Source organism: Gymnoscopelus braueri (genome assembly GCF_963280865.1).
Source record: "Gymnoscopelus braueri genome assembly, chromosome: 1".
NCBI classification, from domain to species: Eukaryota; Metazoa; Chordata; class Actinopteri; order Myctophiformes; family Myctophidae; genus Gymnoscopelus; species Gymnoscopelus braueri.
The window spans coordinates 64,631,315-64,649,442 of record NC_137603.1 but is presented as its reverse complement, the minus strand read 5'-3'; positions in this window follow the sequence as shown (position 1 = coordinate 64,649,442).

Genomic DNA, 18,128 nt, shown 5'->3' with positions numbered 1-18,128 from the left:
CAAAATGTTGTTTTTATGTAGACACACCCACCAGTGCATTAACCCTTTAAAGGTCACCCCAAGAAAAAAGCATTGGAAAAATTATTTCTTTGCATTTTTCATTTATTTGGGGCAATAGTAACAACTATCAATTATAATTTCTTTAACAGACCCAACAGTTTTCCAAATATAGGCCTCTACCAAACGGTTGAGATGTAACTTTATGGTAATGGTAAAAGTTTCATGCATATACATTGATTTATATGCATTCACTGAGAAATATGTCTCCCATTATGTTCCCAGTCTCTTCTGCTTGTGAGAGTTGATCAGCATCATCTGTTTGGTCATCTTCTTCATCACACAGATCATCAAAATAGTCCATTTTTTATTTCAGCACCGCTAACCTTTACCATTAAATGACAATTCAACCATTTGGTTGAGCATGTTTTTTTAGATAGGAATAAAATCATACTAATACATAAATATAATGAAATAACATTATATGTATTATATTAACAACACTGAATTAGCAAAAGCCCTATTTATCCATAGCAAATAGTACATTTTAATTACTTTAGTTTAGCTTCACTACTTACCATAAAGTGACAAACAACCCGTTTGGTAGAGCATGTTTTCAGAAAATTATTAGACCATTATTAGATTTTTTTTTATTGTATCAAGCTACATAATCACATGAAAAACAGAAAAAGTGCAAAAACATGGCACCACCTCTTTAATATTGCTATAATACTGTCTATATATAGCAACAAGTACTGTGTACACACAGAGATGTCCCCTCTTGTCCCCTCTTGAAGGGTACAACAACGATAGGTGTAAAGGCGCAGTGCCTTCACTTTCATCACAACGTCAGCTTGTCATTATTCTGCTTGCCAATCAGAGCCTAATGCACTGTCATCTATAATGTTTATCCAGGCGTATATGCTTAACGAACTGCAAAGTGACAATGAAGTTCATGTGTTGTTTAGCATTTGCTCCGTTTCAGGAAATGATCTATGCAGATGAAAATGTAACTATAAATGCACATAATATCTGCGTGCGTGTCACAGTATATTGAATTGAATGAACCAAAGTTGGTTTTCATAGTGTCAAAACGTGTTATAACCTAAATACTTAGATCCATGGCTCTGGAATGAATGAATGAATGAATGAATGAATGAATGATGAATGAGTTGGTGTGTAACAAGAGATCGGATTAGTACTGCTTCCACTGTAACTCAGAGTTTATTCTGCTTTGACTGGAGAGTCTGATCAGAGTCCCTCTGTCACTGTTATTGCAATCTGGGAACCCATCGCCAAATAAAAAAGGAAAAACAGCGCCCTCTGCTGTTTTTTACTCTTTCACTTGGCTCTGGGACGAGCAGAATGGAGCACCCGTGCGCAAGGAAACCGGGGTTTTGGTCTGCCCGCAGCGCGCCACTTCCGGTGGTAGGCTTATGTTTTCATTCCCACTAACAATATTTCTACACGGAACACTAACACCACTTCTCCCAGAGAACATGGATCTTTTGGTTATAAGCCCACTTGTTTCTATGATGAAAGAGGAAATTAAAATGTGAATATCTTTCCGTGGTTTTGTCTGCTCCAAGGACGCTATTGTTAAATGAGTTTCGGTTTGTTTTCAGTGGGAAGGGAGCGCACAGACAGTAAATCCCGCCCACTACATTTGATTGGGTAAAGTGCTGCCTGCTTCCTGATCTGAAGGCACGCCCACTTGTAAGCTAACGAACACACGTTCTGAACGGGGCTCTCGACAGATTCAGTAGCGTAGCTCTGAATCTGTTCTTTAGAGATTACTGTTATTGTGGCTAATGAGACGAGGAGGAAGCCAGGACAGCTCCCATCTACTATTAATGACAGCATGCTGCAACTCACTGCCCTTCAATCCACACCAAATGTCACCGTTCACAAGAGAGGTCAACGCTACTGTTTTGCAAACCCAAGGTCTGAACTTATCTCTGGGCAGTATTTTTTTGCAGTCCACCACCTGCAAGCAAGCAGCATCAAGATAAGCTCTGACACAGACTGATTACCAACTGGTAAAGAAAAACACTACATGATTCATAATTACATCATAATTGCTCTCTGGTGTTTTTCTATGTTCCCCCGACAGAGACTCACTGCTAAATACTGTAACACCTCAGCTTATGCCTGTGTGTTTAATAATATATCAAGAGCTGTTTTCCCTTCAAAAAACATTCCCCAAGATGGACTCTCTTGGTGCCATAGTTTATCTTGTTACGTTTTCTAAACACTTTCCTTTTGGGAGCAGTGCAACAATAAAGACAACAGTGAAAAGTGTGACTTAACACATAAATATGTTCCATATATAAGTATGTGTTGTGTGCTTTTCATCCTCTTCAAAGAGCTGAGACTAAACAGTGGAAAACACAGTTGTATCCGCGGTCACACTCATCCGGTACTCGATATCAGTCCAGCCTTGAGGCAGAACAAAATTGCAGCATTTATGCAATTATGTTCAGTTTTGTAGAGAGGGAGCATTTTACTGCCTTTTTTGTGTTTTTCTTTATTGAGACATTACATTACATTACATTACATTACATTACATTACATTACAGTCATTTGATTTAGCAGACGCTTTTATCCAAAGCGACTTACAATAAGTGCATTCAACATAGGTAGGGAACAAAACTACTAATCACCAGAAGTATTAAGTGCATTCTCTTCTAAAACAAGCAACTAAGAGTAAACCTAGCGCTAAAGTAAAAGTGCAATATATCAGCTACCTACTTTCATAAACAGATGAGACAAAATAGGAAAATCTAAATGAGCAAGAGCTAAAACAAATAAGTGTATTGAATAAACAAGATCCAATAAGACAAGAGCTTGTACAACTAATTGATAACAAGTAGGCCAGGCAAAGAGGAAGGGTCAGGGTAGTGTTTCCTGAAGAGGTGGGTTTTCAGCCTGCGGCGAAAGATGGGCAGTGACTCTGTCATGTCATGACATCAGTGGGGAGTTCATTCCACCACTGTGGGGCCAAAACAGAAAAAAGCTGTGACGCTGTAGATCGGCCAGAAGGACCCTTGAGCGACGACGCAATCAGTCGCCCCGAGGCGGCAGACCAAAGTGGTCGGGCAGGGGTGTAAGCCTTGACCATAGCCTGGCGGTAGGAAGGAGCTGTTCCTTTCACTGCCCTATAGGCTAGCACCAGGGTTTTAAACTGGATGCGAGCCGCTATATGGGGAGCCAGTGTAGAGAACGTAGAAGGATGGTTTTGTGGGAGAACTTGGGGAAGTTGAACACCAGACGAGCCACAGCTTTCTGAACAAGCTCCAGAGGTCTGATGGCAGACGCCGGGGCACCAGCAAGAAGGGAGTTGAAGTAGTCCAGGCGGGAGATGACAAGAGCCTGGATGAGCACCTGGGCTGCCTTCTCAGTGTGGAAGGGGAGAATCCTCCTGATGTTGTAGAGGAGGAATCTGCAGGACCGTTGAGACAGGCAGTACACCTATTGTTATGAATTATGAATTATGATTATGGTTTGGATTATGATAACAGAATTATGATTATGGGACTGACCTTTATCTGATTGTCCCAATACCTGTGTTGAATCCAGTGGTGGAAGAAGTACTCAGATATTTTATTTAAGTAAAAGTAGCAATACCACAATATAAAATACTCTGTTACAAGTACAAGGCCTGTGCTCAAAATGTTACTTGAGTAAAAGTAAAAAAGGATTGGCATCAAAATGTGAAAATTTTTAATTCAAATCTTTGCTTCTGGGGGATCCCTGGAACCAAATATTTTGAGATGCGGGGGAGAGTAAGTAATTTACTTTTTCAAAAAACTAAGGTTAAATTTTAAATATTTTATGAGTGGCAAATGTTTCCGTATAACCCATTCCACCCATTCCATGAATTTCACCCCCGAAAGCCTTTTATACACATATTTTCTATTGAAAGTGGACAGGGGGCGTCTTTCCCGCGAAAATGACGTCATCCGACCGGAAAACATATACATGTATATTAAAATATTTGCACAAATTTTCACGATAAAAAAATATATATATCTGATCTACAAGCTCATGAGCTTGCAGATCTGCTATTTTTGAATAGCCAAAGATATCTTAAAGGGACTACACCATGAATTTTTACTTTTTCTTCTTTTTTGTGTGTTTTTGGTCTCCCCTAACTCTTCTATCCCCCAAAATACCCCAGTTTGAACACTCTTTCACAGCAAATCTGGGGTTTTCTGTAAATTGTTCTCAAAACAGGCCAAACTGATTTGGTCCCTGACGTGCAGACGTCACGTCAGGGTACAATCCCTCCCGTTTTTCAGTTCCCAACCCCCCAGTTTTTTTACTTTTTCCACACAGAACCAGGAGATACCATGCATACAAACTGGCTCAATAGCGCCCATGCCAAACAGGATAATGTGGTATTGCAGGTGAAAGTGCTTAATAAGCCAGAGAGAAGTTAGTTGGAATGAGTAGGATATCTGAGGCTTGATTTAGGCTCAAACCTTTTGAAAAACGTGTCAGGGACATAAACAATATGATATTAAATATTATTATTATTTTTTAAATTCATGGTGTAGTCCCTTTAAAATGACACAGATTATTTCCCGGTCTTAATGGGTTAACTGCCGCTCTGCACCTCCTTTCCAGCCTTCAATGTTAGTGTAATAACACTAACATTGTTAGTGTTCCCATGGGGTATCTCCCACTGCTGTATGATAACAAAATGGCAGCCGCTACAGTATAGATAAGATCAAGGAGCCAAAGTCGCTCCCCTTAGATAGCTATTCAAATAACCAGTGGTGCAAAGTAACTGAGTACATTTACTCAAGTACTGTACTTAAGTACAATTTTGAGGTACTTTTACTTTACTGGAGTATTTCCAATTGTCTATGTCTTACTTCTACTCCACTACATCTCCGAGGCAAATATTGTACTTTTACTCCACTACAAATATTTGAAAACTTTAGTTACTAATTACTTTGCAGATATAAAATATTAGAAAACATACATTAACCACTTTAGCCCTATTCTATACATAGGCTATTTGAAAATAGCCGATCTACAAGCTCCCAACGCGCCGCGACGCATTGGGAGCTTGAAGATCTGCTAATTTCAAACATTTTAGTACTTTTACTTTTGGTACTTTAAGTACATTTTGATACCAACACGTTTGTACTTTTACTCAAGTCAATTTTTTATTCTGACTTTTACTTTACTTTTACAGATTGATTGATTGATTGAATACTTTATTTAGAAAGACATGGAAACAGTACATGGAAGTACAATTCACAATACAAGGTCCTCTAAACTGGATAGCTCATAAAAGCACAATGGCTTATTTAAAATGAGATCCCGTGCACTCAAATCATGATGACATTTAAGAAGACATACAAATATACACTACTATGCAGAACGTCATACAATCAGCTTACAGGTTACTGGTATGAAAAACAAGAAATATGTACAATAGACAGTTTTAGGAGAAGGGGAGGGGGGGGGGGACTTTGACAGGGGCCAGTTTGGAATTGCAGCCTCCTGAAGGTGATTCTTCAGGGCAGTTTTGAAAGTGAGTAGGGTTTTTACACTCCTTTACTCCTTTGGGTAGGGCATTCCACATTTTTGTTGTATAGCATGAGAAAGAGTTAATTCCCTTGCTTGTGCCAAATCTGGTCAGTTGGAGCTGCCTCTGGTGTTATGATTGTTGACTTCATTAACGTTTTGGAAGTATTTTGACAAATACAGGGGGATCCCAATGTTGTGTCGAATCTTGTAGACCAGGCCCATAGCAAGTTGCTGTACTCTGTCCTCAACCCTGAGCCATCCAACCCTAGCAAAATGAGCAGGGGTTAGATGGGCTGTATGATTGAGGCCAAGAAGTAGCCTTACCAGTTTGTTTTGGGATGTCTGGAGCCTTGTTTTTAAGGCCTTAGTGGTGTTGTGATACCAGAGTACTTCTACATTGCAGTATTGATACTTTTACTTAAGTAAAACATTTGAGTACTTTTTCCACCCCTGCCAATAACAATAGACTGCAAAGGAGGGCAATGCTCTCATACAGAGAGAGAGAGAGAGAGAGAGAGAGAGAGAGAGAGAGAGAGAGAGAGAGAGAGAGAGAGAGAGAGAGAGAGAGAGGGGGGGAGAGGGGGGGTGGAGAGGTCTCACTTCTTTATGTTAAATCATGCATAATGCACCCTGTCATTCATATGTAGACCTGCATATTGGCAGCAAAAAGCACACAGGCACACGCGCACACACACACACACACACACACACACACACGCACACGCACACGCACGCGCACGCACACACGCACGCACGTACACACACAGACACACACACACACACACACACACACACACACACAGTGACAGAGAGCATGTTCACGTTCACTAATGTGTATCAAATCACTGATGCGTATTAGAGGCCTATACATTGTACAGTAGCAGACAGTGTACATGCATAGATTACACTGGTTTTGTTCCACTTTGCCAACACAGACATGGTTCATATTGAACCAGGTTATTGTGAGGCAAAGTGTACATGTATGGACGACTGAATCAAAAAGGGTGGGACAAATAAATCAATGAAAGCGGTGCAATATCCTATGAGGTGGAGAGTTGGTTTAATGTACCATTCATCATTCCTACTACTACTTCAATACCTTACCAAATGCTTATTTTCCATTACATTATTTGACCCTTTTATTTAACAATGTTTCACTCCATGCAAGCAACCAAACCAAAGCTACGTACATTCCTAATGTTATATGAGTGTGCCTCACTCTCCATCCATCCATCCATCCATCCATCCGTGGTGGAAAAAGTACTCACATGTAAGCAAAAGTATCAATACTGTGTAGTGTAGAAATATTCCATTACAGGTAAAAGTCCGGAATTCAAAATGAACTTGAGTATTGGCATCAAAATATACTTAAAGCACCGAAAGTAGAAGTACTCATTATGCAGAATGTCACGTTTAGCAAGTTTTCAAATGTATAAAATGTCAAATAATATTTAGAAAATAGCAGATCTACAAGCTCACAAAGTGTCGTATTGTGAGCTTGTAGATCAGATTATTTTCAACATTTTAGTACTTTTACTTTTGGTACTTTTAGTACCTTTTGATACCAATACTGTTGTACTTTTACTCAAGTAATTTTTCTTGTAACAAGAGTATTTCTACATTGCAGTATTGATACTTTTACTTAAGTAAAACATTTGAGTATTTTTTCCACCACATGGGTGAGGAAGAGGAAGATGATAGCAACATGAATTAGTGTGGGATGTTGTTGACTTCCTGGAGATGATGAAATGCTGACTCATCCACCATCACCCACCGTGTCTCTCTCTCTCTCTCTCTCTCTCTCTCTCTCTCTCTCTCTCTCTCTCTCTCTCTCTCTCTCTCTGCTGTACAATAACTTTACACAACTCTCCTAAATCTGCTTGTAAAATATTGCTGCTCTTATCTACAAGGTCAAATATTGCAGAGAGGAGAACATCGTTTGAGTTCTTTGTGGAATGTAAGGGCGCTTTCACACTATGGTCCCGGGTGCGCACCCCGGACCACATGGCAGATGTTGTGGTAGTGTGAACGTAGCGAACCGTTCCCCGTAACGCATCACCGTACCGTACCCGAAACCACCTTGGGAGGTAGTCTCGGGTCCGATTGCTGCGGAGTCGGGAACGGAACGCGGCAGTGTGAATCCATCCGTTCCAAGAGAAGGAAGTGGACTGCTAATCATATATCATTTATATATTTTGTATAATGACACATTATTTTAGCTGGGTTATACCTTCTCATAGTTCTACTTGAATGTTGACAAGAAATAATAATCCCGCTAGTGTTTGAGTAGCGCGAGCCGTGAAAAATGATAAACAAAAAACACATGTGTGGCGAACGTATTTATAAGGATAGATACACCAAGGATAAGTCCGTGACGTCACACCAAGGATGCGTCCGTGACGCCAATATCATATTAACAGGCGACGTTACATTTCGAGGTTTCAAAGACCAGTGCACACACTGCTTTGGTTGTGTATTGTTGATCTGTTGTTATTATAACTCAAGACAACGTCAGGAACACAGTCAAACTTTATTATTCACTCTAGAGTGACTTTTCTTCTGTGAATGACATTCGCTCTCCCAAAGCCCCATAGTCAACAGCGCCCCCATGAGGCACATATTTACCATTACTGTTCAATGAAAATGGTCTCGAGTGCGTTAGAATCTTGGCCAGTGTGAATGCTGGCCAGCCAAGCGTACTCGGGACCGGTTTGATTCAAACGAACCCAGTCTGAAACCACCCTTAGAAAGTGCAGAGTGATCAACAAAGACTGTCCTTGTGAACAGTGGTGTAAAGTAACTAAGTACATTTACTCAAGTACTGTACTTAAGTACAATTTTGAGACATTTTTACTTTACTTGAGTGTTTCCAATTTTCTTTTTTTCTTTCTTTTTTTCAAAATTTTTATCCCACGATTTTGTAACCCATATTTTTTCACCCAGTGCCAATTGCCTATGTAATCCTGGGCACTACTCTCCCTCTGCCAACCTAGGGAGAGCCCAAGCTGAAGCTCATGCCTCCTTCAATGCATGAGGAGCAAGCAGGCCGCTTCTTATCACCCGACAGGGGGGAGGTTCCCTGGTTAGACGTAGCGCGTGGAAGGAACGCGTTATTCCAACCAGTTCCTTTCCCCTCCATCATGCACCCTGGCTGGCCAGGGGGAGGCATTACAGTTCCAATTTTCAATACTTTTACTTCTACTCCACTACATCTCAGAGGCAGATACTTTACTTTTACAATTATTTGAAAACTTTAGTTACTAGTTACGTAGTAGATTTTGATTATTATTACAAAACATACAGCCCTATATACATTTCGGCCATTTGAAAATAGCCGATCTACAATCTCACAATCCGTCGCGATGCGACGCATTGTGAGCTTGTAGATCTGCTATTTTCTAAAGATTTTATACATTTGAAAACTTGTGAAATGGGGCATTCTGCATAATGAGTACTTTCTACTTGTGGTACTTTAAGTACATTTTGATACCAATACTTTTTGTACTTTTACTGAAGTAAATTCTGAATTCCGAACTATTACTTGTAACAGAGTATTTCTACAATGCAGTATACTTAAGTAAAACATTTGAGTACTTGGGGGCACGGTGGCGCCTGCAGTAACTTCTTTGTCTCTTCTGGGCAGCCAATCACGGTCCTGCATTCACTGCTTGTGGTCATTAATTCTCTGCTGGATTTACTGTTTCACTGACCAGTTAAATATTTCCCCCAACTCCCAGACCCCATTCCTAGATGAGGAAGAAGGAGGAGCATGAAACAGCACAGAAAGGATTAAATAAAAATAAAGATTGATTTGATTGATTTTTACACTTTGTCAGCTTGTTCTTTTGTCATTCCATGGTACATCATGATCTAGTAATTGTATTCGTTTTTTTTTTTACATAACCTGCAGTCCATTTGGAAATTAGTTGGCTGTTCATTGCAAGAGGAAGTTACAATCTTTTCTATTTTGATTAGCTTACTGCCTTCAAAGTACCCAGGCTGTGCTCCAGTATTTTATTTATTGTGGGTAATCTATTTGAGAACAGCGAAACCGATCATGTATGACTCGAGTTTATAGCCCTGAAACATGACTGTCATATCGTGACCGTCATGGATGAGCTTCAACTTGGTATTTAAACTTTCTCCCTTTTTGGTCCGTACATCTACATGAACGTTCATATTCCAAATATAAAGTGCTTACCCCATGGCTACGGATTTTACAATTATGTACGTTTCCTCAGAAGTACCCGAATATTCTGAATTGTTAAATAAAAAGCATTTTAATCCGATTGGTGGCCATTTTCCCCGTATTTTCTTCATATGCTTTCAACTACGTGACCCTATCGGCTGGGAGGTGTATTGCACTCTGGTACATTATAACTCTATGAGAAAATGGCCACCGATCGGATATTTTAATCCGATCGGTGGCTTTTTATTGAACAATACGGAAAATACGGGTACTTATTGAGGGCCCGTACATAATTGTAACATGTGTGGCCATGAGCTAAGCACTTTATTTTTGAAATTTGAACGTGTATATAGATGTATGGAGCAAAAAGGGAGAAAGTGCAAACACCAGGTTGAAGTTCATCCATGACGGTAACAGACGACCGTCATATGATCCATGGCTGGCGTTTGTTTTCCAAGTATTTCCAATGTTCAGTACTTTTACTTCTACTCCACTAAATCTGATCTCAGAGGCAAATATTATACTTGTACTCCACTACAATTATTTGAAAACTTAAGTTAAGTTGTAGATTTGGATTATTATACAAAACATACGTACCAATTCATCCCTATATACATTTCAGCCATTTGAAAATAGCAGATCTACAAGCTCACAATGATGTAGGCTATTTATCACTACATAACTAAAAGAGTTTATGAGTTAGGGTATCAACATTATATTAGTGTAACATGCTATGGTTTAAAACATATGTTTTAAACCATAGCATATGTTAACCTAGAGCAGGGATCTTCATAAGGGGGTCCTCATAGTTACTACAGTAGCCTACAGGGGGTCCGCCAAATCTATTTGAGATTTTCTCTCTCTTTTTTTATTATTCTTTTCTTTTTTTTCACTATAACCAGCATCCGGGGGGTACATTCACTGAGAATAGCCGATCTACAAGCTGACAACGCGTCATGCTGCGATCTGCTGTTTGTGGTAGGCTACAGTGCCTCCCCGAATCCACAGACAGCCAATCCGTGTCCCAAGAGAAACCACGCTGCTGATAGAGTAAACCCGTTCAGATTTCAAATATAAAGTGCTCACCCCAAGGCCACGGATGTTGCAATTATGTATGTTTCCTCAAAAGTACCCGTATATTCCGTATTGTTCAATAAAAAGCATTTGAATCCGATTGGTGGCCATTTTTCTCCATAAGCTTTCAACATCGCGACCTTATCGGTTGGAAGGTGAATTGCACTCTGATACCTTATAACTCTATGAGAAAATGGCCACCAATCGGATTAAAATGCTTTTTATTGAACAATACGGAAGATACGGGTAATTCTGAGGGCCCGAACATAATTCTAACATCCATGGCCAGCCCTTTATATTGAAATATGAACGTTTATGTAGATGAATGAAGCAGTAAGGGAAAAGTGCAAACACCTGGTTGAAGTTCATCCATGACGGTAACAGAGCTTGCTAAATGAGATTTCCGGAGGGAGGGGGGGTTTACCAGGCTAAGCAAAGACATGGCTAGCATGCAGAGTAAGACCGCATGGCTCATTTGCATATCATCGTGAATATATTACGCGTATGCAAATTAGCCATGCGGTATTCCCAAAATTCTGTACTTTTACTTCTACTCCACTACATCTCAGAGGCAAATATTATACTTTTACTCCACTACGATTATTTGAAAACTTTAACTAAAACTACAAGTTACTTTGTAGATTTGGATTATTATTATAGAGCATACACTAACCACTTCAGCCCTATATACATTTCAGCCATTTAAAAATAGCAGATCTACAAGCTCACAATGAGCTTGTAGATTAGCTATTTTCAAAGGAATTGTTAACATTTGAAAACTTGAAATGGGACATTCTGCATAATGAGTGCTTTTACTTTTGGTACTTTAAGTACATTTTGATGCCGATACTCTTACTCAAGTATATTTTGAATTCCGGACATTTACTTGTGACAGAGTATTTCTGTATTGCGGTATTGATACTTTTACTTAAGAAAAAAGTTTGAGTACTTTTTCCACCACTTACTAGCAATAAGCAATAACTTGGATAACAATGACACAATTGCAAAATGTCGGCTATTTATTACCTACATAACTAAACGAGTTTAAGGAGTTAGGTTAGGGGAAACAAGAGTTCGTCATAGTGTCTACATTATATTAAGCAAAATATAATGTAGGCTACCTATAGAGTCACTTAGACAGGCAAGATAGACGTTAACAAAATAAATTGCCGTCTGATATGATGTAAAAACGGGGGTCCGGGACCCCTAGGCCCTAGGGGGTCCTCGTAGTTACTACAGGGGGTCCGCCAAATCCATGTGAGATAGAACAGTTTCTCTCTCTTTTTTTCTTCTTTTTTTTATGCTATACCAGCATCCCTATTTTGCGGGGTAACCTACATTCACCGAAAATAGCCGATCTACAAGCTGACAATGCGTCATGCTGCGACAGCTTGTAGATATGCTATTTTTGGTTAAGAAGTTTGGTGGCAAAAAAAGTACAGAGCCAAATGTCGAATGATTAATGCTTTAATCTCAACGTCAATTTTAATGTTTTCCGAATGAGAAATACAAATGTATTGGCTACTATAAGCACATCATGCTGCTATTACCCTGACATTATGCAGAGTATAGGCTATAAGCATGAATATTCTTTTATTGCTCAATGATGAGTTTGCCTATTTGTTACATAACTAACAGAGTTTGGGTAGGGTTAGGGAAAGCGTTCACAATCACACTCTACAATTTTATTACACTTCTTCTTCTTATCACATATAGCCAAAATATAATCTAGGCTATACACTTAATAGAAAATTGGACAATGTTTAGCTGTATGTCGGAAAGAAACCATGCAGGAACATTAAGTCAGCCAGTAAAAGCTCTCCGCTTTGATCAGGTTAATGTTAATGTTACATTATTGGTTGCCTACAAGCATCGTTGAACTCGTGGCTCAACGTGCCCTCGGTGGCTCGTGGTAATTATTAATGCTGTGATCATCTCATCAATTGTAAGTCTAGAATGACAGATGCAATGAATACAAGAGTATGTTACGTTATATGTACAGTATATATGCTACAAGCAAGCAGAGCCACAGTTGAACAATGTTGGCTCAGGCAGGAGTCGATCTCATCCTCCCAGTGCGTGTGCTTTTCTTTAATTGGCCGAACGTTGATATTATAGCGCTCCGACCTCGACAATCAGGCGATGTCTTTGGCGCAGTCGGTAGCGCTGTCGCCTCACAGCTAGAAGGTCCTGGGTTCGATTCCCGCAGGGGACGCTGTGGGCGCTGGGGGCGTGTTCTCTCCTCCGCGTCATCAGTGCCCATACCCTAGGTGGGGTTGGCGAAAGGGCCTTTCTGTGTGGAGTTTGCATGTTCTCCCCGTGTCTCCTAGGGTAGGTACCCTCACAAAAACATGGAGTAATCCTGGTCGCTATACTGCCTCCCCCTGCCAGCCGGGGAGCCTGATGTAGGGGAAGGGAACTGGTTGGAATAACGTGTTCCTTCCACGCGCTACGTCCATCCAGGGAAACTCTCCCCTGTCAGGTGACAAGAAGGTCAGTTGGCTCTCATGCATTGAAGGAGGCATGAGCTCGGCCCTGGCCTCCCTAGGTTGGCAGAGGGAAGGTAGTGCCCAGGATTGGCACTGGGTGTAAAAAATAGGGTTACAAAATCGTGGGATAAAAATGTAGAAAAAAAACATTTGAGTACTTTTTTCCACCACTGTGCACGTGGGTGCTCACTGCACTGCCATTCCTTTCATACAGCTTGCATGTCTTTACATGTTTCACTGTACGGCCTGTACAATAAAGAAAGAAATGAAGAAATAAAGAAATGCGACAGTGGCAACGAAAAACTCCCCCTTAAGGGCACGGTCCCACTGCACTTTTATTGTACCTATGGGACGGAATCTGCCAATGCTTTATCAATGCAAATGTGAGGATTCATGGTCTTGCGCATATTTTCGTGTGTCACGCACATCTTGCGTTTATGCGCTCTATGCTGCTTTTCTACATCTGTCCAATCAGGTGAGTGGAAGGCGGACCGTCCCAAGACTCAGGAAGCGACATGGTGCTTGCAATAGAGCAACTGGTTGAAGCTGTTGCAATGGAGGGTCCTGAAAGTGAGTGACAGGTGGGTCACTCCGTTTATCTAGAATGCGCTGGCTACAAAAAACTGAATGTAACAGCGGCCAACCATGTTTTGGTGGGACCGCGCCCTAAAGGGATAGTTCACCCCCAAAATGACGTATTTTCTATCCATTACCCACCCCATGGAGACATGAATTCCTGGAGATTGTTTTGTTTTTGTCGCATTCCTAAACCAATAATTTGATGACCGGCGGCGGCTCCAGTAGTCTACTTTGAATCTCCTACCGGAGACATTAGCATCTTTCCGCCGGTCATCAAATTATTGGCTTAGGAATGTGACAAAAAAAAAAAATCTCCAGGAATTCATGACTTCATGCCATGGGTTGTGTAGTTGATAGAAGATAAGTATTTTTTTGGGTGAACTAATCCTTTAACTGGAAGAAACGTCACAGACACGTCGCGACGCACGCAGCGCGCATACGCAGTGATTATGGGTGCGTTTGGAAATACAGCACTGAGCGGTGAGCGCACTGGCAAATACAAACTAATAGGCGAGTGCGCTCCGGTGCGCAATTTCCGAACGCACCCTTTGATTACTAGCTAGCTCAGCTGTGTGATCACACCCCCCCCCCCCCCAGCGCGGCGCAAATATAAATGAATTCTTAATAAATTTGCTACGTCTCTGTTCCGGCGCCCCCCACCTGAGGCCCCCCCCCCCCCCCCTCCGGGTGGGGGGACAACTGTCCCCTTTATCCCCGCCTGTCGACGGGCCTGACCAAGGGCCAAACATCCGCCTTTGAAATTGAGTCTATATAGGAAGTGACAGTTCATATGAATGGCCTGTAGTTTCGCTGTTTTACCCCTGCTGGTGTCAGAAGAAATAACTCTCAATGCAAGTGGGTGGGTTTTGCCAAACTTTAGTCTTGTTTTTATTACCTTAATAAACATTGTCATAAATACTATATGCTTCCAGTCGCTAGTTTAAAGTCTTCTTTCAATCACCACAATATGCATTTTGGTAAATTATGGTCCCATTTATTTTGAAATTGATGATAAAGTAGGGAATGCTCTGGGAGGGGCGGGATGATTTGATTGACAAGCTACACAACCAATAACATTCATTCCCCGCCCCCGCTCTTCATTGACAAGCTACCCAACCAATAGCATTAATTTCCGGTTGCATAGGATATGACACGATATAGCAAGATGGTGGATTTGAAATTGCTGAAAAATAGGCTTCATTTACGGTCTGTAGAGTCTATGGGTCACCTGACTAGTGTTAAATTAAATACTCAAAGTATTTTTGATAAACCGTAGTCTACTAAAGTCATCCTGTATGTGCTGCCTACTATCTGCATATCACAATAAACACACACACACACACACACACACACACACACACACACACACACACACACACACACACACACACACACACACACACACACACACACACACACACACATATATCAACATAGACGAGAGAAATGAAATAAATGTAATTCAAGATAACTGCAGACATGTACATACATGTCCTTTTTCAGGTGTTAGATTACATATGAGCTCTGTGCACCAACACACATAATGTGTGTGTGTGTGTGTGTGTGTGTGTGTGTGTGTGTGTGTGTGTGTGTGTGTGTGTGTGTGTGTGTGTGTGTGTGTGCGTGTGCGTACGTGCGTGCGTTCGTGCGTGCGTGTAGACATTTGTAAGGACAAATGTGAGGAGAAATGAAGTGTGTGTGTGTACGTGTGTACGAGCGCGCGCGCGCGCGTGTGTGTGTGTGTGTGTGTGTGTGTGTGTGTGTGTGTGTGTGTGTGTGTGTGTGTGTGTGTGCAGCCTGCATGGAGGTCTGCCGCTGTGAGTGAGGGAAGGAGGCCTAGGTTGATGGGAAGGAAGGATGAGAGGAAACTAGGGAAGGTCAGCAGGGAGCGAAGGTGACCTAATTCACGCACAACCTAATTTACGCACGCACGCATACACACGCACGCACGCACGCACGCACGCACGCACGCACGCACGCACGCACGCACGCACGCACGCACGCACGCACGCACGCGCGCGCGCGCACACACACACACACACACACACACACACACACACACACACACACACACACACACACACACACACACACACACTGCTGGACAGGCCTCAAGCATGGGGCCTGTGGTGCACAGCAGTGTTGTTGACCCATCTGTTGCCCTCGCTCCAGTTAGCCGGACAGCCAAGAGCACTGGCACCAGGTCTCACCCTCTGGACGGTCGACAGGACACCATGTCTCACCCTCCTGTACATTATGGGATGTGGTCGTCAGGAAAGAGGCCTAAGGAAAATGAATGAGCAGCAATCTAGTCTGACATGTATGCCTGAGTTGCATAGACAGTAAGTACCTGAGGATAAAACCAAGTATCCTCTATCATATCATAACTACATGTCTGACATTTGTAACAAACTAAACCTCATGAGCATTGGCTGAGAATTCAGCAAGTTATGATGAGTTTAATAGAGGTGAAATCACCAGCTTCACACACAACTAATGCAGATTATAATACATTATAAGTACGTTTATAATGCATCATTGACATGGGATGCATAGCAAGTGTTACCGAAATGGAAATGTTTTATTGCCAAGGACTGTATTTGGTTGCTATGTACCAAAACATCTTTAGTAAGCCAGCAATAAACACCAAACCAAGAGAAAACTGAATGTACTTCAGTGTCCACAAGTCCTGACCTTGTTCTGACTGAAAAATACATGTAATAAAGTATTCACAGGGTCAAGCAGAGGACTGTCCATTGCAATGTTTTTGAAAACAGCAGAGCAATTTTCTTTTCGGAAGCCTTCCTCTCATTGACATCAAAGCCACACTTTCATGTGTAAATTCAGCCTCTTTTCTGAAACCTGTCCTATCAAGTGTCACCAGTTTGACCCCAATTAAGTCAATAGTTTAATATTGTCACTGTCGGGCAGAAACCTTGTATCTCCATGTTTCAACTTGATTTGTTTTAGTTATGTTTCTCGTAAATGAATGCCCTACTTCTTCGTACAAGAGTGTCACAAAATGTATGAAAATAGCCAATCTACAAGCTCACTGTGGGTTTTTATACATATTGAACCAATGAAACACAAGAAGGGCTTGTGACTAAATAATAACTAGATCCAACCATTGGAACACTGGTTATTTTTTGGACATACAAGGTTTCCACCCGACAGTGACAATATACAAAGTGCTGAACAGTACTGTGTGAACTTATTTCACATTTCACACCATACATGGTGTATTAATTATACAGTATACTGAAAAGGCGGAGCAGAATGTCCGCCACTAACTCTCTGTGTCACAGAAAGGGCTTCGATACAGTATTTATTTAAACCATTTAGACTTGTGTCATTTTTAGATTTCTTTGGTTATTTAAAAATAGCAGATAGACAAGATCATAGTGCGGCACCGAGTGCCGCGCTATGAGCTTGTAGATCTGCTATTTTTGAGGAAAATCGTGAAAATGTGTGCAAATCTTTGAATATATAGGCTATTCTGTCTTTTAAATGTCTTCTAAATCCTAATCGTTTTTTGAAAAAAACGTATGTTGCTATAGCAGTGGTTCTCAAACGTTTTCATGTCAAGGACCACCCAAAATGATATGTGTTTGGCCGCGGACCCCCATCTCAAAATATTTTGTTCCAGGGACCCCCAGAAGTTAAAAATGTTCGCTTTGGAAAATATATATTCAAAGATTTGCACACATACAGCTGATATGAGCTTGTATATCTGCTATTTTTGAATAGCCAAATACATCTAAAATGACAGAGATGCGTTCCCGGATTGAATGGGTTAATTTTAGCAAAGGTTTGACAAAGCAAAACTACAAAAGCCTGAATGATTGAACGTCTGCCAAGGTGTTTCACCACGAGAGCAGTCTGAGCTATGACAAATATTAGATCTACTTTCTGATTAGACACTTCAAAGTGTATCTTACTGAAAACTGTAACTCTCTGCATGAAAACTGTTCTCTCACCTTATGACTCCTCCAGTCGATAATATTGAATGCATCTTTCCTCTTGATCCTTCAGACTTTCACTTAGGCAAAAGTTGCAGTTGTAACAGTTTTTTTTTTACAATACACCACAATCACTGTAATTCTTTATAATATCATGTTATCATCCCAGGTCAGCCAGAACAAACAGCCTCCTATGAATGAATGACTGCATTACAATAGTTTCTAATCACATCATAGTAGCAAACAGAGAGCACAGTTAGGCTACTGAGAGGGCTAAAGTCTTCGGGAAGAGTAATG